This window comes from Topomyia yanbarensis, chromosome 3 (assembly GCF_030247195.1).
Source record: "Topomyia yanbarensis strain Yona2022 chromosome 3, ASM3024719v1, whole genome shotgun sequence".
NCBI classification, from domain to species: domain Eukaryota; kingdom Metazoa; phylum Arthropoda; class Insecta; order Diptera; family Culicidae; genus Topomyia; species Topomyia yanbarensis.
Genome location: NC_080672.1, coordinates 36,004,651 through 36,029,224, shown reverse-complemented (window position 1 = coordinate 36,029,224; position 24,574 = coordinate 36,004,651). Strand labels below are relative to the sequence as shown.

Here is a 24,574-nt window from a genome sequence, read left to right as displayed (position 1 = left end):
ACGACATATCGATTTGGATTGACAGGACGGAGCGGCGCGCACTGGTGCAAATATCGCCGTTGACAATAATTTGTATGGAAGTACTTGCACTCATTTGAGTCTTAAAGATAAAATAAGAGGAAGCAGAATGCTGAAGTGGCCAATTTCAAATGACATTTCGAAGGAGAAAAAAGCCATTACCTAATTGGAACAATTTTGAATGAGTAGACAAAATATGATTACAAAGAAATTCGTTGGAGTCAGCGAATTATATTTGCAATAAATTAACACCTATGGTACAAACTACGGTACTGCTTGGTCAGGTGAGTTAGCTTTCCCCCGCTCTCAGTACATCCCTCAATCATCGCAACCGCTGCTGCTGCGGAGAACCAGCGTTTAGCCATACACATTATAAAAGTTGCGCACGCGAGAACACGCGAAGCTTGTCGAGATGTTGCGACGGTGATGTCATCTTTTCGGAGCCCGGCTGGGCTGGACAAAATAAAAGATGAAATTCACGTTTTGTTAGGAGCTGTTAGATTCAGATTCGCGTGGTGTGTTAATGTCGGTGTTGGTGATGTTGATGGCTGTTATTGGTAGGTAATTCGCCGTCGCAGTCGAGTGCGCGTGTAGGTAACTGAGGGAATATTTGCGTATTTGCATAATCATTGCGGTTATCAGCGTTTTCGGAGATGGGCAATGTGGGGCTGAGAGGTGAGAGCAGCAATGATAACCTGCCAACTACCGAATTTGGATTTCTGCTCGGTCACCAATAGGAATGTTACTCTTACTCAGACAATTGCGGTGCTGATTGAAACTCAGATTTGGAATCGGAATCGGAATTTTAATCAAATTTAGATTTGGATTTATATTCAGACTTGTATTTAGTCGTATAACTCTTCCCTCTCAGGATCGGCATGGGACATAGAGTATGTTCATTGGGACTTGGCCACAGATTCAAATTTTGAATTAAATTAAGTCTTAGATTCAGATGCATGCACTATCATCTTTTCGACAATAAGAAATAATCCCTGGTATCATATTTGTAGGATATTACCAAAAGGATGATAAGAATAATTCTCTGAACGCAGTCTACCTCCAGAAACCGAAAACACTGGTCACGACACCGTTCAAAGGCATATGTACTTGCTAGGGCGAGGAGCAATTGTATGGAATACCTTAGTATAACCCGCCGGTACGCGCTTTGTTTACGAAAATCACCTTAACCCTCAAAATGGCAAGCTAAAATTGTGACTTCAAGAAGCATTGCCCCTAAAACCCAATGAAATCAAAAACCTCTTATTTGTCTAATAATTCAATTTTTTGTCTTTTGACTTAAGGGCTAATACCTTATTTAGGACTGGTGGTATCCAACGGGGAAAAACGATCGGAAATGGTGAGTGAAGCTAAGCAATCATGTGAAAAAAATTCCCCCCAGAGGCGATACTCGAACTCGCAACCTTTGAGACTCCGGCCCAATGCACTAAACCCTTATGCTATCCCTGCCCAAGTAGCAATTGCAACTTGTTGAAAGTTTTAAATGTTGCACATCTGCTACACAATATTTTTTATTGTTGGATATATTTGAAAAGAATTTCTACGGGGTTTTAAACTGATTGTACAACTATGTAACTATAGAGCAGGCCAATAGTGTTAAGTATGCAAACATCAATAACAGTTGTGAAATTAATCAGAAACTTTGCTAACTTGCACAAACAGTCTAACAAGTTGCAAATGCCTCTTTGTTTGCCATTCCACCCTAAAACAGAACTGTCCAACTACCCAATGCTCGACAAATGGCACAGCTATTGTTTTCATTATTTTGCTGCATTTAGGAACATGTTGCACAACATAAAAAGTGCGCTTTTTCCATAACATAGTTGTTACCAAGAGAGTTACAAATACTATACAGTAACAAAGCGTGCTACTTGGGTGATATGGCGACATCCCACATGATTGCTTAGCTTCACTCACCATTTCCGATCGTTTTTCCCGTTGGATACCACCAGTCCTCTTATTTGTCGTTTTCTTATTGAGAGAATCAAAAGCCCGAAAACGCTCAATCATTTATATTTCAAAAAACAAGTTCAATGAAACTAGGAAACTGTAACTAGCCGATCGTCTGAGACCTCTTGCTTTTTGAGGGTTAAACTACAAAGATATTTTTCTGATCAACACAACGTTCAAATGGTGGGCGACAAACCCGCCCTACTTCAGCATTTCTCCTTGGCCAAAGCACTATTCAACCTCAAACAACGTCATGCAACTATGAAGATCAGATTACCATATTATGTCAGGTTACTGCTACATTATGAACTGCTATTAAAAGAAATGCCACGCAATATCTTTTACTTCTAGCCTTCAGTTATCTTTCAAATATCCTTTACAATCATTTTGGAAATCTTAGATTGAAACACGAAGCTTATATGGGATATGATACTTAATGGTCTTAAAGCGGACGTACTCTGGGCGATAGAAATCTTATACAAAATTATTCTCTTTGTAAATATTGAATAGATACTGCTGCCTAAATAGGACCTTGAGGCGTTGCCATACTATTGTGCTTGATTTTAAGAAGTGCAGGATTCGACCATCCATTTGTTATGTGGGGAGTTTGTTGAAGGAGAAAATATGTATCTTCGAAACGGATGTTTTTAATCTTTAGTACCATCATGAACGGAGTGTGATCCTGATAGATTGCCATTTTCCGTGACAACTTGAACCATTTTGTCCCTGATGTTTATAGATGATAGTGCAATTGAGGTATGCAATGATTCTGCATGAACCAGAAACGTATTCCGCTGATTCATCTCGCCATATGCCGAAGTTAAGCCACTTGAACAATTTTCTTCCACTTTTTTTGGCAAATAAACTCCTGTGTGTTTCGCATCTTTTGTCGAAATCTTAACAGCTGAAATCTCAGAAAACAATTTTTGCTGAGATCTCAGTAAAAGTGAATTATCATTCTTCCTTTCATGAGCTTCTCTTCACAGAATTTTTTTATAGATTCCCAAGAAAACTGTTATTGGATTTTTCGACTGTGTTTATGCTATTGCCTATAATATATTACGTAGATATTAGATTAGAACCATTTTAGAGGTTCCCTGCTAATGGCTAGCAAAACTATTAAAAACAAACAATAAATACTGCCAATATGCGTTTAATCTTTCCCGTAGTTTCAAAAATATAGATTGAGGAAACGCATCCGTTTTCAGTGTTCCTGTGTTGCTCTGCGAACAGTGCAAGTTTCTTACGTACAATTGATCTGGAGCCGCTCCGCGTTCGTTGTCCAGCTAGTACCGCTCAGAATAATTTACACAATAAATTTTGCTCGATAATTTGCGGACAACCATGTAGTTAGCGAATTTAGAAACTATTATCTCAGTAATGTGACATTTGTTTACTTATTTTTGAGGGAATTTTTTTTTCGAGTCTCCGCAAATAAACGTCATTCACTGTTCAGTTATTACTTAACTCATACAAAACAATACGTATACCTCCCGCATAGTCGACGCCAAATAAATCATGTTCCTAGTTGGTAAAATGAGTACTAAACAAACTTAGCAAATATAGTTTGCGCAGTCCACAGACATGTCATATGAAAACCATCAACCACTTCATCGAGATCAGCAAATGTCTGTATGTGTGTGTATGTGTTTTCAAAACTCACTCACTTTTCTCAGAGATGACTGAACCAAATTGCACAAGCTTAGTTTCAAATGAACGGAATAGCGCTCCCATAAGCTGCTATTGAATTTTTAGTTGATCCAACTTCCGGTTCCGGTTCGGAGTTACGGGTTTAAGAGTGCGACCACACATAATTTTTTGTCTTTATCATATAGAAAGGATATGCAATCACTCTGAGAATCATCAACCTAATCCTGGTTATCGACTAATATTTGTAATTTGTCAAGAATTCGCTGAAAAATTGGTGTGGTACTAGCTTTGGAGCTTGGCGAGTCCCCCGGGGGCATCAGAAACCGTCATAGGCGCAAAAAGCAAACATAGTTAAAATGTCCAAAATAGCCAAAATTGTAAAATAGGCAGAAAAAATTGAAAATAGCATAAATATCAAAAAATTAGGTCAAATAACGAGTGTTGCATAAATTTTATAAATAGCAAGTCTTCCCATATGTACATCGCACACAAGGTTCGCTCTGGTTTTGTGCTCATATTAAACCCACACTCCGTGTACGAACTCAAACACGCTATTTCGTAGCTAAACACGTTCACATGTTCGCCTGCACAACCGTGCGTACACGTAGGTTCTAGGCACTAGTTTTCTCTTTCTCACTCTCATCATCACTAGCGTTGACTCTTTTTGCCTTGTGCGAATCGTTCTCGTGTACGCACCCGGTATACGTACACGGACGTTTGAACTAGAGTTTGCACATCGTTCGCTTGGGTTCGATCTTCGAGGCGAACCTGTACATCGAGACGAAGCATGTTTGAGGTTGAACGAATGCGCAAAATTTTGTACACAGGTACAAACTTGTCGATGTTCATAGGAAGTCTGCATAACAAGAAAAGCATAATAAGCGAATATAGCAAACATTACAAATATGCACAATTAACAAAAATAGCCAAAATATAAAAATAGGCAAAATCGCAAAAGGAACAAAAATAACAAAAGAAGTCAAAGCAACAGCTATACCCAATATAGCAAAAACAGTTTAAATTGCAAATATAACAAAAATAGCAAAATACACGAATATCGCATTAGTAAACACACATCGTAGAAGATATGAACATTTCAAGAATAGTGAAAATCGCAACAACATCGGAAATTGCTGAAACTATAAAAATAGCATAAGTAGTCAGTATAGTAAAAATAGAAAAATAAACGATAATAGTAAAAACTTATCAAAATAAGCTAAAGTTTCGAAATGGTATAAATTGTAAAAAAATATATAAGAAGAACAAAACAGCAAAGATAGAAAAATTTTCTGAAATTGCAAAAATAACAGAAATCAGTAACAAATAGTAAGCATACCTCAAATAACATAAATAACTATAAAAATACAAATAAAGCAAATACTAAGAATTGTATCATTTTTTTAGAGTTTATTAATGGTTATGTATTCGAATTGTTGTATGTGAATACCAAGGAAAACAGACAGCCGAATAGGACAAATAATTCGTCAGACAGCAGAAGATGTGAATGAATGGAGTGTGTTTGGAGCGAATGTATGCATCCGACGATGGCTGAAGCGTAGTAGGCCGAAACGTTGCGTAACAACGAAGAAAAGAGGTTTCGTTTTTGATTACACCGCGAAAATTCAACAAACTGAATATAGAAAAATAGTATCATTTGCAATCATTGCTATCTGTGGCAAAAATAACCAAAATAACAAAAGTACAATAGTCTACTTCCTCGTACTACACGCGTCTTGCCACTCTAACATGTAATTTTTAATATTTAGACACAGCAAAGTTCCGTTACTCTTAACTGCGCATGAAATTAATGAACCAAAAAATAAATGTGGAAAATCACAATCGCAATTCACTTTTCACAGACCGGTCTTAGACCTACAATGCGCAAAGTGGAACAGTTGATCAAGGTGAAGTTCTTCTTACAAAAGTTTCACACATTCAGCTACATCATACGAGACAAGTATTACTAACAACGTTCAGCTCCTTAGCCGAGACAGAATGCTTCGTAGCGTAGGAAAACATGCAACATGACGTTGAATATGAAAACGTACAAAACCAAGATCCCCATGTATACATAGAAGACCCGTTTTTATCAGCCCCCGATTTTATCGGTTTTTTATCTAATTTTGTCAACCAGATAGGGTTATAAGGTTATGACGTGGGATTGAAGAAGAACATTATTACAACTTCGGTTTATTGAAAAGAAATATACAAATATGTTATGTTATTGTTCCCATTTTGTCAACCCAAAATTAGCCCAGGGGGGTGATAAAAACAGGTCTTCGCTGTATGTACCTTGATATTATGGAAATTCGTCTACATGATTTGGCACCTCGTATAGCACGAATTATATTAAATGATTTATACGTGGGTTCCGTCTCTAACGAGACTTGAAGAATCATATTCCCAGGCATTCTTAACGGTGTTTGGGTGGTGCGAATGCGGCTGAACCAATCTATACCGTCTTACATGACTTTTGAGGGCAGATCATCTCAAGGCTTTAACTACATACACATACCTTGGGCAGACGTTCACGTGCTATTATACCACGTATCCCCAAGCCGACATTCAACACATTTAGAGATGAAATAAGCAAGAAAGGCCGGATATAAGACATGTGTCATTTCGCAAGTGTACATGCACGAGGCATTTCACGTGAATTTGTCAGGTTTAGGCTGAAGATTTATTTGTGCTCGATTTCAGCACTACACATTTTATCATCGGCACTTGTTGCACAGTCACTAGAAGATACTAAACACGTTGGTTTATAATTGTCTATAGCGAACCCCCAATGGGTATTAGGGTTATGATCATCATTTAAATCTCACGATTTGCGTGTCAGAGATTCGCGTAACACAGCAAGGGCGAAGACCCACGACACTCCGTGCGCGACTGGCATATTTTAGTCCTGACTTGAGGACTTCTGTTTTCAGTCGCCTCTTACTACATGAGAGCAAGAACCCAGTGGATCAATTCTTGATTGAGAAACTTCAACCCGCCGGATGCCACACGGCCTCTAGGCTGGTTTTGTTCGGAGAAAGATAATAGACTGTTATCGAAACATAAACAGTTCAGAAAAAAATATCTTGGTATCTTCATCATATTATTAGGAATGTCATTGGAAACAACTTTGTTGAAGTCTTGCAAGCTCTACGTATGCCGCATATAATAATTAGTAATATTATAACAACTTGTTTCAGACGAAAATAATAAGCTTAAACACAGAGCATCAATATTGAATTAATTACGCCACTAATTTTGTCAATTCGGTTCAAAGAGAACAAACAACATTGAGATTCATCCAAGGATTAAGAGATGCTTTATTCTTTGTATGCGATTCGGCTGAATTTAAATGCTTCCGGCGTAACACTTTCCGTGGCTAATATTAAATAAAACTGATTTCATTACATTCGAAGCTTCCTGGAACCGAAAGATAATTACAAAGCAAATATATAATTCCCAACTCAAGCAATCTCTTACCACCAGGTGTTGCATTATTCACGACCCCATAGAAATGTTTAGTCCGCCAGCGTCGTTCAAAATCGAATGTTGAATTTGCTCCATTAGAAATAAAACCCTCTCAAACAAACCGCAAACGGCTGTCGTCGGCAATAAATTACACCAGAAAAGCTAATTAAACTTCACGCTCGAGACGAACGCGCCATTATTTCAAAGCCCAGGCACGCTCGATCCGTCAACGTCGTATCTCGTAAACTAGAACATGATCTTGATCTTAGAACCAGTCACGTTTTGCACACACACATTCGAGCCGAGTCCTAGTCCTGGACCCAGCGCACATTCCACTTAGTTCTGCCATTTTGTTACCCGCTGCCCGCTCCCCCGCGCAATATGCATTAGATTTATTTCCCGGCTGTCAAACTTTCAATGACACCCAGTTTCTGAGACAACCGGCGGGTCTCAATCTCCGGGCGACCGTACAACAAAAGGACCATGACTTCCTGGATTCTCAACCAGCGCGCGCAGCCGTGTAGTTTTGCTGAGTGGTGCGAATTGCGCCGTAGCGAATAATAAAAAATATTCCCGTCACCAGGCTCATGAAAGTAAAACCAGCGCTATTCGACGACCTGGTTTCCGTGGGCGTTACGTAAGTGAAGTGTTATGTGTGAGCGACGCACTTTCGCTTACCGCACCGTTCCCAGAAGCCGTGCCAGATTAGTCAGGTGTCCTCGTTTTGGATCGGGTCGAAGGTGAAAGCTATTAACATATGACGAAGCGGTGGAAAACTACTCAATCACGGAATTGCGAAACCGATGAAACGATGAAGCAACAACTATGACGGCACGGTGGTTCAATATTTCCATCCGTAGCGTCAACAGCAACGTCGTCAAGGATCACGGTAAATCACGACGGTTTCTCGAGGACGTCATATTAATAGTAATCGATTTAATCATCCAAGGCCGTGCGACCGTTGCCGCCTTTATCGAACTATCGTTGCTCAAACGAATGCAGCTGGGTAGTGATTTGGTTTTTACCAGGTTGCAAAATCTGCACCGCTGCTACCGCGTAAATGGTTGTGGATGATTCACAGAATAAGCTGCACACAACTCAAAGCTCATAAAAAATGTCGATTGGTGGTGAAGCAGAATACGAAAAGACACGGTGCCGCAATAAGCGACGAACCCCGCTTTTTCGCGAGCGTGCGACTGAGTTCGGCTTATGTAACGTGCAGCTCAAGACTTCGTTCGTTCGTTCAATCGAACGGGTCGCGGACAAGCCATTCATGTGTGTGCGATATAGAGTGGGGTAGGGTACGTCTCGGTAAAATCTGCTGCCAGCAGCAAGAAAACGAAACTCCGACCCGGTCGGGGAAAACCCAGAGAACAACTCAAGACAGCAAGACATGGCACGTTTGGCAATAAGATGAGACACGAGCAATGGTACTCGACGACGACGAAAAGTGCTCAGTCAGTTCACCTTGGACCGATGATGATGATCAACCACTAAAGCTTGTTCGATAATAGTTAAAATATGATTGATAGCCCAGCGTCAGCTGAAAAGCTCTTCAGATGGGGCCCGTGTTTTCTTTTGCATGACGCCAAACTCGCAACTCACTTTCATTTTCTTTGTGGTCGAACCAGATGGAATGCAGACCAATTAAGCTGGAATTAAATTGCAAGTGACTTGGGGGTTTTTGTTTGCAACTTTTTCATTTCAAGCGACAAATATTTTTTCCGCAAAGTCTGTAGTTCCATTGATCGAGTCGCTACATTTCAGAGTATCTCCGGAGAAAATCGGCCTTGATAGCAGGAACTCAAACTGGAACACCCATTCATAGAAATCGGTATGCTTTCTAGCCGCCCAGAATCGGACTCATTAACAAACCGAACCCACTCGTTCGGTGGGTCCAAACCAGGAAGGACCGGTGTTGCTGATCGACAATATGGGAAACTGACCGGTTGGCAATTTCCCTCATTCCATTTCCTTTTCTACCGTGGACCGGTCGAGCGTGCGGTTAAAAGGGAAAATCAGATTGCGTTGTGTTAAATCGGTCCGAGAAAATAATAAATAAACAACTACTTCGTGGTTAACATGAAAACCGCGACCAAAAGGTGCACTGAACTCTGCAAGGGATCAAAGATTCTAATTCTAAGAACGGTGCAACGAACTTTCGATGCACATAACAATCTGACGATCGTTTTCCAAGAAACCATAATCCATTAAAAACTGTCAACAATTCTTGCCATCTATTCTCGCAGAGTGACTGCGAACTGCGATTTCCCGACACCTCGTTCATTTTTATTTACAGCCCGTCTTGCACTGCACCGAGCCGCATCAATTTCTACAACTTGCACATTGGCGCGTGAGTTGATCATTGATTGCGAACGTGCTCTCGGTAGTTCATAAAATAAGTGAAACAAACTAGACTCGGCTAGTGGAGAAATTTTTTCTCTTCGATTTGTTTTTTTTGTGGGACTATCGTCGCCTGGTTGCCGTGTGTTTGCGATGAGTTGCGACGGATTGCGCATAATTCCCGTAACTAGGTACGTGGGTTTTGCACTAGCAAATCTTCGTGGGACCTGCCCCGATCGGCGACCATCGGTCGCTCCTGCGATGACAGATGAATATTTATGAGACACGCAGTGCTAATGAAGTGAACTCCGTTAGGTGGATTGATTGACGCCACGCAAAAAATTAAGGATGATGATTATGGGTGGAGTGGGGTTTTGAACGGTGACCATTTGCGAGTCAAATTGCGAATTGATGTTTTCGAAAATTACCTCTATGTGTTTGGGAGGTAAGATCTTTGGAGAACTTAGGTGATTTCGTTTAATTCACTTCAATATAAGGCAGGTGTTTTTGATAGAATCGAAGGCAATTTATATGATGAAGCGGTAGAAAACTACTCAACGAGACTGGGAAATATTCAACTGATCAAGCGCGATGACTGTATAGTGGTTCACTAGTTGCACAACAATCGGATTGAAATCAAAATCACATGCCGTATTTATCCAATTTTTCCCAAATTAGGAAAAGCCCCTTAAGGCAAAAAATGCACTATCGAAATAACCGCTGTTATGCACAGCTTATCATAGGAACATTGCCATATAAACCCCTTAAGGTGGCAGTTCCATGGGAACTCCTTGGCACGGATTTATTTTTGTATGTAAAAAATTGGGTTTTTATTCCTTTTGCACAGAAAATATGTATGTACTGTTGAAAACATTAGTACGAACCTTTGTCACATATTTGTATCAAGCAAATCAATTTAGCTTGGAATAAATATCGCTTTTAGTTTGCTTACTCCATTTTTCTTTATATTTTGGCAATTTGCGCTTTTTGAATTTTTGCTATTTCTTTCACTGATATTTTTGTTGTTATTTTTGCTGTAATTGTTTCAAATATTTTGTTCCTCTCTTCACCTATTTATTTGAGGTAATTCTTGCTGTAGCATGAACCATTTATGTGCTTCATTTAGCTGCAATTTTTGATACTATTTGGGCTGTAATTTTTACCGAGATTTTTGCTGGTATTTTGCTTTTGATTGAGGCAAGATTTGCTCACAAAAACAATTACGGCTAATAAATGTGACTATTGCCTTTCATTTGAGTATTAACAATTCCAAGGATCAGATCTAGAACTGAAGTTATTGCAATTAGTCTGATTGGATTCCGATGGAGCAGTGCTGCCAGGAACAGTTTATGTTGACGACGGAAAATGAATTTTTCATGTATCTTCGTTATGTTGCAATTTTATTGAAAACTGATAAAACTTATCAAATTAGACTGTCTTTGGCTACGTTTTCCACGCAATTGGACTATTGTAAATATTCTAGGAGAATTGTATTGAGCATTGAAAGGTAAAAATTGAGCAGCTTGTAGCACTACGAGGGAAACACCTATCTTTATGAAAAAAGGCTTTTCATGTTTCTTGATCCCACCGTTTTCAAGTACAAATTGTTTTGAAACCCTACATGTATTAGAAAAAAAGTTGGGCATGAAAGGGTTAATGTCACACGCAAAGACAAATTACGGCTACGGCACTTCAGCAACGAAAGAATTGTTATTCCCTATTTTGCAGCAAGAAACGCCAAGCTTTGAAAATGAATCATCCTGATTCCAAATCATCTGTAGCGGACTCACCAAGGCAATATTAATTGATTTTAAAGCCTTCTGTTAGCGAAGCGGTATGTTTATTGAGAAAAAAAATGTGGCTTTTTCTAAGCCACATTATGTCCAGTTTCATCACATCAGGAACGTTTTTTGAAATTCATTCGTTTAAAGACAGATTTGTGATGAGATCGTAATTGAGGTATATTTTTAAAAATTGAATGTTATTGGTATATTGTTTCTTGGTTTTCGGCGATTGTTATTATGTTATGTCAGCCCTATTGTCGTGCATGGTCAATTGGGACAAACAAACGAATCCTCGGCACATGCGCTTTTCGCCAAGCTTTCTATTACTGTCATTACATTTTTAACTACATCTGATTTTTTAACGGCAACTTCGTAATTCCCCAATATCTTTCTATTTACTGAAGTTCCGGGCAGCTTGACGTATTGCAGTCTTTGAGCACAAAATTTATCTTGATGACTCTATATGTAAAATTGATTTTACATAACGGCACGATGTCAAATCAGGCAAAAAACAAGAGCCACAGTCTTCTCTAAAAAAGGTAGTCGCTGTTTTTGAAGGCACACTTTGTGATAAATTCCCTTCCCTGATTCATAATCCCGATTGTGACATAAATCTAACTTCGTTTGGCGCAGCTGCAGATTGCTTGCCAGACCAAAAAATCTTGGACAATTTTGATTTATTGTTTGTATTTTGCCACGATATTAAATTTATCTCTAACGGTAAATATCAGGTACTCTCGGTACCGTGGCGTTCTCTGTCCCGAATAGTTTCGTTTGCAATGGGATAATTTCGACTCATTATACTGATACCGATATCACCTCTGTTATTTTGACGCTTATTCTAATTTATCGAATGTTACTCTTAATCTGTTGACGGCTCTTCAACTATAGGGGCCCCTTCGCTCAATAGTGCCCAATGGTGTCAAGACGACCCTGAATATAACTAAAAACAATTTTTAATTTGAAAGACTCTTTACTTATACTAAAATCAAGAAGTGGATAAACGTTGTTGAAGCAAACATCCAGTGGATTTTTCTGGCCGCATTGCGTACGTGTTTAGCGCCGGAAAAAATCATTTCTCCGGAAAGATCTTCCAGGAACGTTGAAGTCAAGCTTTGCTAAGAGCGCAGGGGAATCTATGTTATCTGTAAGCAAGTCGAAGATGAAGAGTCGTTGCTGAAAGATACGCCCATTTCGCAGGGAGATTGATGAGAGCGCAGCGATCTTCGTATGGAGGTAGTTGTAATTGATTTTTCCAGGGCAGCCGACGAAGGGCAAACCTGATAAATTTTTCTGTACCCGTTCAAGACGATTAATATGAACGGTGTGATACGGAGCCCAAACGGCAACTCCATATTACAGAATAAACGAAAATAATAAATGCAATCCATTGACGTCATTCACGGTTGACGGTTAGAAAAGGAGGAAGCGCAAATGATGTGAATAATCATGAAACCGCTGAAGGAAATGTTGCAAAAACATGGTTATTCAGCAGCTGCGCCTGTATTTGTACTTGCGAATGACTTCTTAGGTATCCTCGTCATCTTCAGAGTGTAGAATTGAAGTTGTGCGTTCCGGCTCACGTGGTTTCTTTTCTATGCGACGATCACGTTTGCGCTTCGAAACATTTTATTATTCATTTTCCTTTTCTTTTTCGATCATGTTTTTTCGATTATCTACTTCACACCTTAATTTATTATATTATTAACTCACGCAAAATATCTGAGGCGCTTTCATTGATGACGAGCGCTTTGCTTTCACACGAGCACGTAATGTTTCGAATGGAACCTTGAATTGTTTAGAGGCTCATCAAATACTGGCACAGTCTTGAACAGACGCAACTACGTTTTTTATGCCCTCGTCGCTTCGTTTTGGCGTTTTTCGCTCGAAATTATACACAAGCTTCCTGTCAAAATTTACATTATAGTAGTGACCTATCCTGCCCCAATCGTATGTTTCATGTTGATGTTCGAATATTTTTCAAAACAACTTTATCGAAAAACCAACACAACTATCTTGTTCAGCATTAAAGTTTACGTAAGAAACAACTCACTTGACATTTTTTAACATTGATTAAATGCACTGTACAGAGTACGAAAGGCAATGCGTTTTCGCAAAGCAACACGCAAAAACATAATCGTCGTCGTAGCTAATACAACTGATCCACGGTAACAGCAGAAATGACTGTCGTCAACGATGTTCTCTACCGTATATCTAATTCAGGCAACACGAGCGACCTCTGCAATGACAGAGCGAAGATAATACCCTATACCTATTTGACCCTTATTCTACTCTACTATTTTCACTATTTTTACTGCTTGTCAAAATTATTTTTATCATTTGGATTTTTTAGTATTTTTGTTATTTTAGTTGTATTGCTATACTTTCTGTATTTGCTATTTACGTTAATTTTGCTGCAGTTTTTTTTCCATTTTGTATGTTATTTGTGCTATTTTAGCCTATGATGCTTTCCTTGCATTTTTGTAAAGCTTACTATTTTTTCTATTCATGCTATTTTTTCATATTTTTCCTATTTTGCCATCTTTGAAAATAATTTAACTTTTGAGATTTTTGATGCAGTTGTTTTACTATTTTTTCTTATAAGGTGTGTTTGCGACAAAATCTGGACACCTAAAAACACACAGATGTTTTGTAATATTCAACCATCTACCAGGAAGATTGCCTACAGAAACGAATTTAGTGCAGTCATAAAGTACTTCTTCTATTCTGTCCAGATTTGGCATCTTTTCACTACGATGTTAAGATGTTTGCATGTTTAGAGCACCCAAAACTCCTAATACCATTACGGTAATACGAAAAGAATGCTCTAATAGCAAGACGGTGAAAGTACGATTTACACGATACATCAGGCTTCCGTCACCGGTACGGAACGTCAAGAAAAGTTAACACACGAGAAACGCATTCAACTTATCCTGACGGAACTGTGACGTTCCGTTGACGTTGACGGAAGCTGATGTATCGTCAGAGCCGAGCCTAACACTAAAACGGTCCCCAATAAAAAACTCCCTAAACGGCAATAGCAAAAACATTCAAATCCTCTCTGCGTCGCACTCATGTTTCATCAATTCTTTTACAATAAATATTAACGCGTCGGATTGTCTTGAAGCCCCACCTAAATTCATTTAATTAATTGAAGTCATTTAATTAATTTAATGCAATGTATTCATTTCATTTTATTTTATTCTTTTTCAGTTCATACCTTTTATTCTGTTTATTCGTTTTATTAATATTATTAATTCTGTTCAAACATTTCTTTTATTAATTTCATCCAATTTGTTAGTTTATTTCTTTAATTTAGTATTTTTATCTTCTCCAATTTTTCATTTAATGTGCGGAGGTAATTTGGCTTGCTTATTTTATTAATTTTATTTAAATTAATCATTCAACTCATTTTATAAATTGCTTCATTATTTTTTTTAATTTAATTTGTTTTATTGATTTAATATAACTTATTCTGTTTATGCGATATTTTATTTGCGCATGACTCAAAACAGTATTCCATTATTAGTTGGGTGCCTACTTTGCATGAGTTTTGCAAATTAATGAGTAATCCAACAGTGATATATGGAGGAAATGTCTCATCTCACCGCTAGGTGAATTAAGGCGTTTTTTCCAAACTAAGATTTCACGAAAATATTTTGGACAAGAACTAATCGTAGTACAGCTAAGTTTATTCATTAAAATATTAAATGTTAGTGTTGTGATATCGTTAGTAATATTTTTTAAAGAAGTGATCGAAATAGCTGTTTTGGAGAAAACCGTATCCATAGGAGTAAAAGTGGTACCACCAAGAAAACCACCAAATCGATCGCTTGTTAATTTTTTTTAGCAATAACATGCATATCCAATCAACAGTGCTCTCTACTACCGCGAATCGGAGGCTTAAACCCTCAACCCCATAACAAATCGAACGAACGTGAGGGAAAAGATGAACCTCATCCATCCCTAGAACGTCTATAGCTAAAATGGGCTTGGCAGCGAACGTCGTCACACCGCATAAACGTAAATGGCAAATTGCCCAACCACCCAATCTAAGTTTTAAAACGTCACAAAGAGCAATGAGGAAGAGAAAGATTAACTCCAGCAGTCGAAAAAAATTAAAAAAAAACGCAAACAACATTTCAACACACGCGCTTAAACTATCTTAAAGCGTTCACCCTTTACCGAGCGGCACAAATTCCGCCGATCTCCAACAAACCATTCCAAGATCCAGTTCGGGATGCTTGATAGAGAACTTCTTAACCTTTCCTGGGTAGGTCGGAGGATGGCGGGGAGGGCGGGCCACGAGTCGCAATGCGAATCATAAATAAAAAAATAAATACCAGCAACTTCAGCATGGGACCGTGCTTACCTGTCAAGGTTGACAGGTAAGCCAGTTACTAAATAGGAATGCTAGCTAGCTAGCACTCCTTTCGATATGTTCTAGCACCGGTGGAGATGGTGGCGGTGGTGCTGGTGATGGCGTAGAATCTGGTAGCTTTGGAGCTAGAACAACCGATCGAGGCTCGTGTGCTATGAGCTACACAACGGAACGCCGACGGTGGTCTCGAGGTAGGCCACGTGTTGTAGTTAAGTGTATGTATTGCGATGTGTAAACTCTCGGCTTTTTTGTCTTGTTCAAAGTTGGTTTAAGATTTTGATTACCAACTGCAGCAGCAACTGTGTCCCAAAACCCGGAAACCGTCGCAAAACTACCTCACAGCACATATTGAATTACGATAGGCGCCAACTGAACCAGAACATTGATCATTCAGTTTGACAATTGCGTCCGATCGAGCTAAATTTAGATGAGTGATCGTTCATCGATCCGATCCGGGATCGATAATACTCCCCCGGTTGGATCGGTGGATCTCTTCGGACCAGGATATCGCCCATTTTCGGAGGTTCTAAACTGGTTCGCTCGTGCGTTGTTTCGTTCGATCAGCTAAGCGGCTGTTCTTTGGGAACTTAGCACCTCATTCGTTCGGTCGTTGCTGCGCTAATTATGACGGAATAGAACGCCACCACTATGCATCGGTGGATTGACGTCATTCCGCAGTGTACACACCTGCGCGATACTTAGCTTAAGCTGCACACGTAAGCACGGCCATTCTAGTTGATTGTTGATGCTGTTGCTGTTGCTGCTGCGGTTGCAGGGATTGATGAATGGGACCGGAGGGGTTGAATGAAAGCGTAAATTTGTTTTGTTTTGATTGTGAGAAAAAAACTGGCGGGATTCACATCATCGCGACGCCGCCGCACCGCTGCCACAACTTCGGTGCGATTACTGGAAAATGACGGCATAGGAGATGATTGCTTGCGAGGAAGCTGTCATATTATTTCAGATTGCATCTATTCATAATTATTAGACACATATCTGTATGGTTTAATGCTTAATAAATGAGCAAATCTCTTGATAAATTCCTGCTATGAGTCTAGTCTATTCGTGTAGAAACTAATATTTTAGTCAATATTGTTGGCACACAACAAAGTCTCGTAAAGTTTTGTAAAATGAGGCTCCTGTACATGTTCAAATCCATAGTTTGGTTTATAACAAAAATCTAGGTTTTCTGCCCATATCTACAAATTTCTTGCCAGATCCGAAGCTTTCAAGCCAATTTTGTCAGTGAAAACGAACTTAAACCTGCTGGAAATACCCCTCATAAATCTTTTGCTCTGGAAGCTATCCAAAATTCGTAAGTTTACATCATTGGAACTTTATAAGTTTTTCTATGCAATCTTTCTCAATCGCTTACTCAATCACAGGAAGGTTCCGTGATTGGCGCCATATTTTATGGCGATAAGTGGTACGAAAGTCTTGGATTCGCCATGATTGATCTTATTACCTTCCATCGCAACTACCTGCAGCTGGGTACTTTCTCCGAAAGACGTACGTGAAAATGAACAACATTCCTAACATGATGAAACTGTATATAGGTGGCTTTGAAAAAGAATTTATCAGTTAACACATGTCACGCAATGTAACAATTTGTCGTCGACCATATCTCCTTACCGCCTTCCAACAGCGTGAAATATTTTCTGAATAGTCCCATAAACCCCACCCACTGCATAAATGGGCGACTCATGACGCACCTAAAATCAACCGACACAGTATGCCTTCCCAGTGAGTTAGACCACTTAAATCTTACTCAACTGTAAGCGGAAAAATGTGTTTTTCAAACCTTAAATAACTCAAGGCCGTGGGTTGACTTGAACTATTCGCAGTAATGCTGCCTAAGCTCGACTTTTATCAGCAAAAGACTACCGATTACTTCCGTAAGATATGAAGCCTTTCATCCATACTATCGTAATTACTGGTGTCTTGGATACCATACATTAAATTGTTCTTGGATTTTCGGATTATGATCGTGAAACCATTTTCTTTGTATCCTGATATTCGCAAATATTCATTACGATGCATATAAAAGAATTTTATATTATTGAACAGATTCGTACAAATATTTGATAAGCTTCAAGTGTAAAATAGAATCTGTGCTTGACATTTAAAGTAGCAGTGTAGATTTTTTGGAAAAGTGTTCAGCCTTTCTTTTGAAGATGCCGATGGCAATTGCTGGTATGTATTTGACATCACTCACCTATTTTTTCGTACTTATAGTAATCGTACATTCTACACAATTAATTACACAATTGTTGTGCATATTTCCGATTAGATAGCGAAACAAATCTATTAATTTATTCACGTTCAACAAAGGTAGAAAATTCAGAAAGGAGATCCCAATACTGAAACGTTGTTTTTCACAATGCAAAATGAAAAATTCACTTTAAAATTTTAAATTATATTCTGACAAAAATAGTTTATTGTTTGTCGCGAGACATTATCTAAGTACGTTCTTCGCAACGATGCGATTTAAAACTCTTCCCAAGGCTGTGATGCTTTTACCAGAAGTTTTCATTATGAATTGCTTGCGGAGAGCCTTTCCGCCTTCCACAATAGTGCTGTTTGTTGCTGCTGGTACGCACATCACCTCTATGAGAGATCGACGTCCATATTCATCTAATGGGGCGGTGCTTATAACGAAATAAAATGCTCGCTCGCCGGTCGAACAGCAAACCACGCAATTGCGCATTGAGGTATTAAACCCATATTACTGCAAACGTATTAAACGGTGGAATGACGACTTTCGGTAGCTATACAAGTATGTGCATCACATAACTAAACACTTTTTCAGTATGTGTCAACCCCTGCTCAATTCGTATTGTTACTCCGTCGACGAACCGGTGCCAATAATCGCGTTTTCCAGCTTTCATCATGTTTTTCATTTTCGTTTTTGACGTCGCGTATATTTGTTCAAAAAACCTTATAAGACTTTTTCGCGTACAATTCTGAGCACTCTGAATTGTAGGGTAATTTGGGGAAAGATGCCGTACATTTCTAAAAATCGATTCAGCATCAAAGTAATTCAATATTTGTTGAAATCATTTTTATCAATTGCGATAAGTTTCTGAAATACTGTGAAATGGTTTTTGTCATGTAAAAAAAACCATCAAATTTCCACGAGCATTCAAAAAAAAGGTCATTGCGGGAGAGATGCTGCAGATGCCGGTGAGACGCCGCACCGTGGTAACAAACTGAAAATGGTGAACAAAAGTATTTGTTAGCTCTCTATGATGTACTTGGGATTAGGTGTCTTCAGCTGAGTTTCATGAAGTTTGATTACACTTATAAATCGAAATTTCTAGAAACATTTTTTTTATTCAACAATTTAAATTTATTTTCGCAACCTTGCGTAACTGTTAACTTGGAGTAACTTAATCCAGGGTACTATTTATTTATATGTTTGTACGAGCGACAAATATCTACATGTTGGTAGGGGTTCCTTTAAAGCAGCATTTGGCTGTTTCTCCCAACAATGAATTTCTATAACTTTGGTTTGTTTTTGAAAGATTCATTTTGAAAAAGTATGAATTCGTAGGGGTGAGATGCCGCACGACGACATTTTCCTTTGAAATTATATATGACCGTGCTCATGATTTGAATACCTTCTTAAAGGTCCCAGCTATTCAACCGATACATGATTTACCAAAAAAAAAAAAATAGAATGATTTAAAAAACGAATTATGATGCAATTGGACGCACATAATCATTAATAAAATTTTCGTCAGTTAAAAATGAGGAATATTTCACATCTCCAGTGCTGTAATTCTTCAAAAGACAAACTCACAATATCATATTACCGTGTAAAAGTATATACGAGATATAGAGAGTGCGGCATCTCTCCTAAAATTAACCTACACAAAAAAAGTCTTATAAGGTTTTATTTAACAAATAACGCGACGTCAAAAACGCAAATGAAAAAAAATAAAAGCTGAAAAACGCGACTATTGGCACCGATTCGTCGACGGATTAACAAGAAAAACAATATTTCGTCTTCTGGCTAGGTCCTACGTTGTGTATTGCATCGTTTCTATGCCAATTATTATGTCAGTAGTTGTAAAAGCGGCCATAAAAGGGCTGCGCTGTAAACATCCTCCCCACAAAACTGAAGATTTTATACTAACCTATCAACGGCCATGCCGACATCGGTACATTTCTATGGAGCGTGGAAAGCACTCTTTGTATTTCCTGGGGAAATTAGGCTGGGGCTTTATCGAAAAATCGTACCATGGCCTTAGTTTGGATTTTTGCGCATTGCTGCATTCGTGGTAATGAGAAGGCGGACACTTGAATTGGAATGGTAATAAGAAGGTGGTCACTTATGCATTAGAAGGTGACATTTATGAAAGATCGTACAGCTTCAACGAGTTTTTCAGTATTTCTTATCAGATGACGATCGAAAATCGGCAAATTTGGTGGAACAATGGAAGTTTAGGAATCCCAAGGGTATTAACAAACCTTGGTTGAAGGAGATAGATAAACTTTGGACTTCATTCGGGTAATCTCTCGGGTTATATCCAAACTAAAAACTGATTCGTGGAGCAAGCAACTAATTTAAAAAATCTCAAAGGCCCCCTTTTCATATTGTGACAAATGTCAAAGTAAGCTAAGATACCAAATTTCACACCATTTGGACAATTTTAGACCCCCGCCAATTTCGCTATATTTCGTCACAATATGAAGAGGGGGGGGGGGTACTATGAGATCTCAAAAAAAGTTTCTTTGCGATACTCTAATGTCCAATCATCAAACATTGGATGCTCATCTCCGGCACATTGACATCGTGGAGAGCGGTCTCTACGCTAGTGGTGACGGTTATCGCGACATGAAACATGTTGTCTGGTCGTGCGCCTAGTTTTCTAGCACCAGATCTCCGTTAAACGAATCCTTTCGGCTTCGTTCCAGTCCAAGATGTGCTGGCTATCCTCGATCGCCCCTATATGTCTTTCATGCAGATATTTTCAAGCACTATAATTATCCAAATTTAGATATTTATATTCTTTTAATTGATATGCTAATAGCTACCTGGAAATCTGGTCCCAAAAGAGATCCCAGCGGATCCAAGGAGGACCAGTCGGTGATCCGGTTCATGACGTCCTGGCAGTGATCTTCCGTTTGCCAAAAAGCGGCAAGTATGGTCTTCTGTTCGCTGTCATTGTTGGCCGCCGTCTCTTAACTTTCCCTTTCTCTGCTACTCCGATGTTGGAATCAATCCTAATCTAATGCTTGTGTATGTCTTCAGGCTTCCTTATAAAAAGCCTAATAGTTCTTAAACAACATTAAAAATCATGTTCTTTAAAAATATATCTAGCAGCGTCCTTTTGTCTGAATAAAATCGCAATAATATTTTTTTTTTGTATATTGATCTGAATTCAAATTCAAAAAATAAATATAAGCAAAGAGTTGGTATTTGAATTAAGAAAATGAAAAAGTTGTGCATCGAGAATTTCAGACGAATACATTTTGTGCGCGACGCACATACGTTGTTAAGATAGCTTGGAAATGCGGCCATTTTGAAAAACAAAAAAAAACAGTTTTTTCTCACACCGCACAGTGTTTTTTTCGCCAAAATCTTGCGATCTATTTATTACGCCTAAATCGTTAAATTTGGATCAATGACGTCTTCGGAGAAATTTGTTGACACTATAAGCCCTTTCATATGGTGTTTTAATTTTAATGATTAATATCCCTAAAAGTGAGATGTAATTGCCAACTTTCTTACAAGTGCATATATCAAAGTTATATCTTCAGCAAAGTTGTAGAGCAAGTCTTTGCTATCAACTTTGCTGAAGACATTAAGTCTTTATCTTTAATATCTTCGACATTATGGCTGGTTGTTTGTGGATGATCTCTTTGAAGCCAATTCAATAATATAACGGGAAAACGGTTGAGTTTACGTCAATAGTGTTTTCGGAATACTCATCAAAAATAGCAAGGTCTATCATTTGCTGCAACGATTTTCGTGATTAATCCTCCCATAAGTGAGATTTTTTTAACTATATTTTTGTAAAAGAAATGATCTAACGTCTTTGGAAAAGTTGGAATCTTTGCTGAATACAAGAAGTCTCTTCTTTTAAAGCTTATGAAGTTATAGCTCGTTGTGCTTGATGATCCCCAGAAATATATTTTTCAAATATCTTTTTTATTATTATTCCTATGTGTTCTACGAAGTAATTTCAATCGTCAAAATACATTTTTAATAACGCCTAATTTTTCATATCTCGAGTATTTTCGGAGATATTTGACATTTTTTGAAAAACAATAGTTTCTTAAAATAATCTATAACTCTACTGGAGTCAACGATATACAAGTGAACTCTATAGAATTTCATAGCAATGATGTAGCATTTTTAATTAAAATTAGAGCTGGCTGCCCGTTTTTGACCATTCAAAAATTATTACTGTTCAAACTTTTGCTAATTTTACCAAAAATTGCCAAATAACTTCTAAGTCACAAGAGATTGACCGATAATCTCTTTTGAAAAGATAAGAACTCTCTTTCTTTCGAACAACTTTCTTGAACATACCAAAGCTCTATCTTCGATATTTAAGAAGTTATGTTGAATAAAAGCTTTTAAGGGATCGTTCACAAACAACGATCACTTACTTCGAGTGTACTATAAATAGGGATGGTTGGTCTTCAGTAAAAATGTTCGCAAAAACAAGTTCTTTGACACTTCAGAATACTTTATCATGTTTTTCTTTTTTTGAACAAAATTGTAGCAAATATCTCACTTCAAGGAGGATTAATCACTATAACTATATCGTCAAAATAAAAATCTTGGATCATCATAAAACTTCCCAGAAGACATCATCGCTGTACGCTTTACCGTTTTCGCGTGAATAATTTTTCGCACGTTTTTGGTGAAAAAAACCACTGACCGTTGGGAAAATCTTCATGAAAATGAATCAGTAATACTCTACCAAGGCGACGAATACATTAATTCATATTTTCCCAAAAGCGTAAGAAAAAACTGCTTTTTTCGTTTTCCAAGATGGCCGCTTATTGAGGCGTTCACAGTTGAACCTTAAGGTTTAGGTTTGTTCCAAACTTTCAAGTGGGTAATTACCGCCTCGATTATTTTCAGGCGGGTAGTACTACCCATACTCCTCACGTGATCTGCCGGCCCTGTGTAACATTTGTATTTATCGTCTAACTAGCATCAAGTTGATGTTAGTTACTGATGAGATGAATTCGAAACACAAAAATCCAATTATATCCACATCTACGAGTTGTACGAACCCCACTAAAATTATTAGCTAAGTACTCCTTTCAAACCGCAACGTAACCAGCTCAAACACGATTCGACCAGAGATGGTTTCGCGTAGGTGCGCGAGTCGCATACAAAAAGTTGCAATCTTCGACGTGGAAGATTGCATTGTCCGTCGAAGAAATGGGAATCATCAGGTAATAACAAAACGACAGATAACATTTTGCAATCTCAGTGTGTATCTTATTCTCCCGAAATAACCAGGAAATGTTCCATTTCACATTCGCTTATCGACCGAAATTCGGTTTGTTGCGGTTTTTTTTCTCGTCTTCGCACATTATCAATAAAACAAGTATTTCGGACAGTTCCAGCTCCAGTACGACAAAGTACACTAAACAGACAAGTCAGTCAGCAGTTTTCAAGTGAACCAGACACAATTGAGGGTAGCAACAGAAGAAAAAAAAATATAGCTTCACCCGACTAGCCGACATGATATGTGACCTGCTAGAGGTAACAGGCACGTAGCCAGAGGGGGGGCTAGGGGGCTAAAGCCCCTCCCGAAATTTTTCAAAAATGAATTTCAAAAACCGGCGATGTTTAACAAAATTTGTTGCTCATTTGGTTTGAACAAATCTTTGAGAAAAAGTTGAAGAAGGCTATTTCTAACCACCAAAGGCAATGGTCACGAAATTCAGTCACTTTATGCTTTTACTCGAGCCAGTGCGACGCGAACGATAAAAATAGTAACTTTTATATTGTGTGTCTTGCCTAAAGAATAAAAGAAACTGTTACTATAATTGTTGCTGTAGTAATCTGTCGAGAAGCAAGAAGTGGTGCTCCAGCCAAATACGGTGATTATAAAATTATTGATGATTCGCTTAGGACCGAGTATTCATAATGTGGAACATTTCCTGAAGGTGTAAATGGAGGTTGGACTTTCAGAAGCGAGTTCTATCATGTCAGGCATTTAGCGCTCAACAAATTAGCCCAGATGAAACCATTCATTTCGAACAACTTAAAACACATGGTTGAAAGTGACAATGCTATAATTAAGATCCTCCTATATATGGACGATGAGAACATCAATGTTCCGCTACAAGATCGGATATCGCTTACTCGCAGATTAATGTCATATTTGGGAGAAATGGAATCCATTCGGAAGGATAATTATTGAGAGCGAGAAGCAAGGAACAAATCAGACATTCGCAAACATAAAGTCAAAATTGACGAATTGACATAAAGTTTCACAGGAAACGGATAATTTGCTGTGATTTGAAAACAGACAACTCTAAAAGAAAGCCTCTTTTGAAAATTAGATGTAAGTGCGATGTGTTCTCTTCCATGTGTCGGAAGCAAGTGATGCTGAAATTATTAAGCTCACTTGTGTTTATAGTTTCTAGTTATTTTGGTGGTGATATATTTACCTAATTTTACGTAAATTAGAAGCATTCAGAATCAGTGCTAAGTAATTTTCTTTCGATTAGTGAACAAGTTCTGAGCAGTTTCGCTCAGTAGATTAAATTCTGGGTAGTTTTCATTAGTAGATTAAATCATTGAAATATATATTTTACATTGTCCAAAAACCCATGAAATCCGAAATAATACCTTCAAATGTTCAAATATAATATTTACTTAATCTAGGTAATCTTCTCAAGTTCCAACGGTTTTGCAAAAGTCTGAACGTCAATGAGCTAATGAACTTATTCTTGCATTGTAGTGGAATCAGTAGTTCTTTGCACT

The 24,574-nt window shown here is 38.2% G+C and overlaps 1 protein-coding gene across 2 annotated transcripts in view; it reads left to right on the top strand.

The window, feature by feature from the left end:
• Nucleotides 1–24,574, top strand: part of LOC131690470 (DNA-binding protein D-ETS-4) — a 51,450-nt gene that overhangs the window by 10,988 nt on the left and 15,888 nt on the right. Inside the window, exon 1 of one of the 2 annotated variants that reach the window (XM_058976266.1) lies at nucleotides 22,916–23,344. The exons of the other annotated variant lie outside the window; for it this stretch is intronic. The gene's annotated coding sequence lies outside the window, so the exon portion shown is untranslated. Of the gene's footprint in view, nucleotides 1–22,915; nucleotides 23,345–24,574 lie in introns of those variants that run through there. 2 annotated transcript variants of the gene reach the window in all.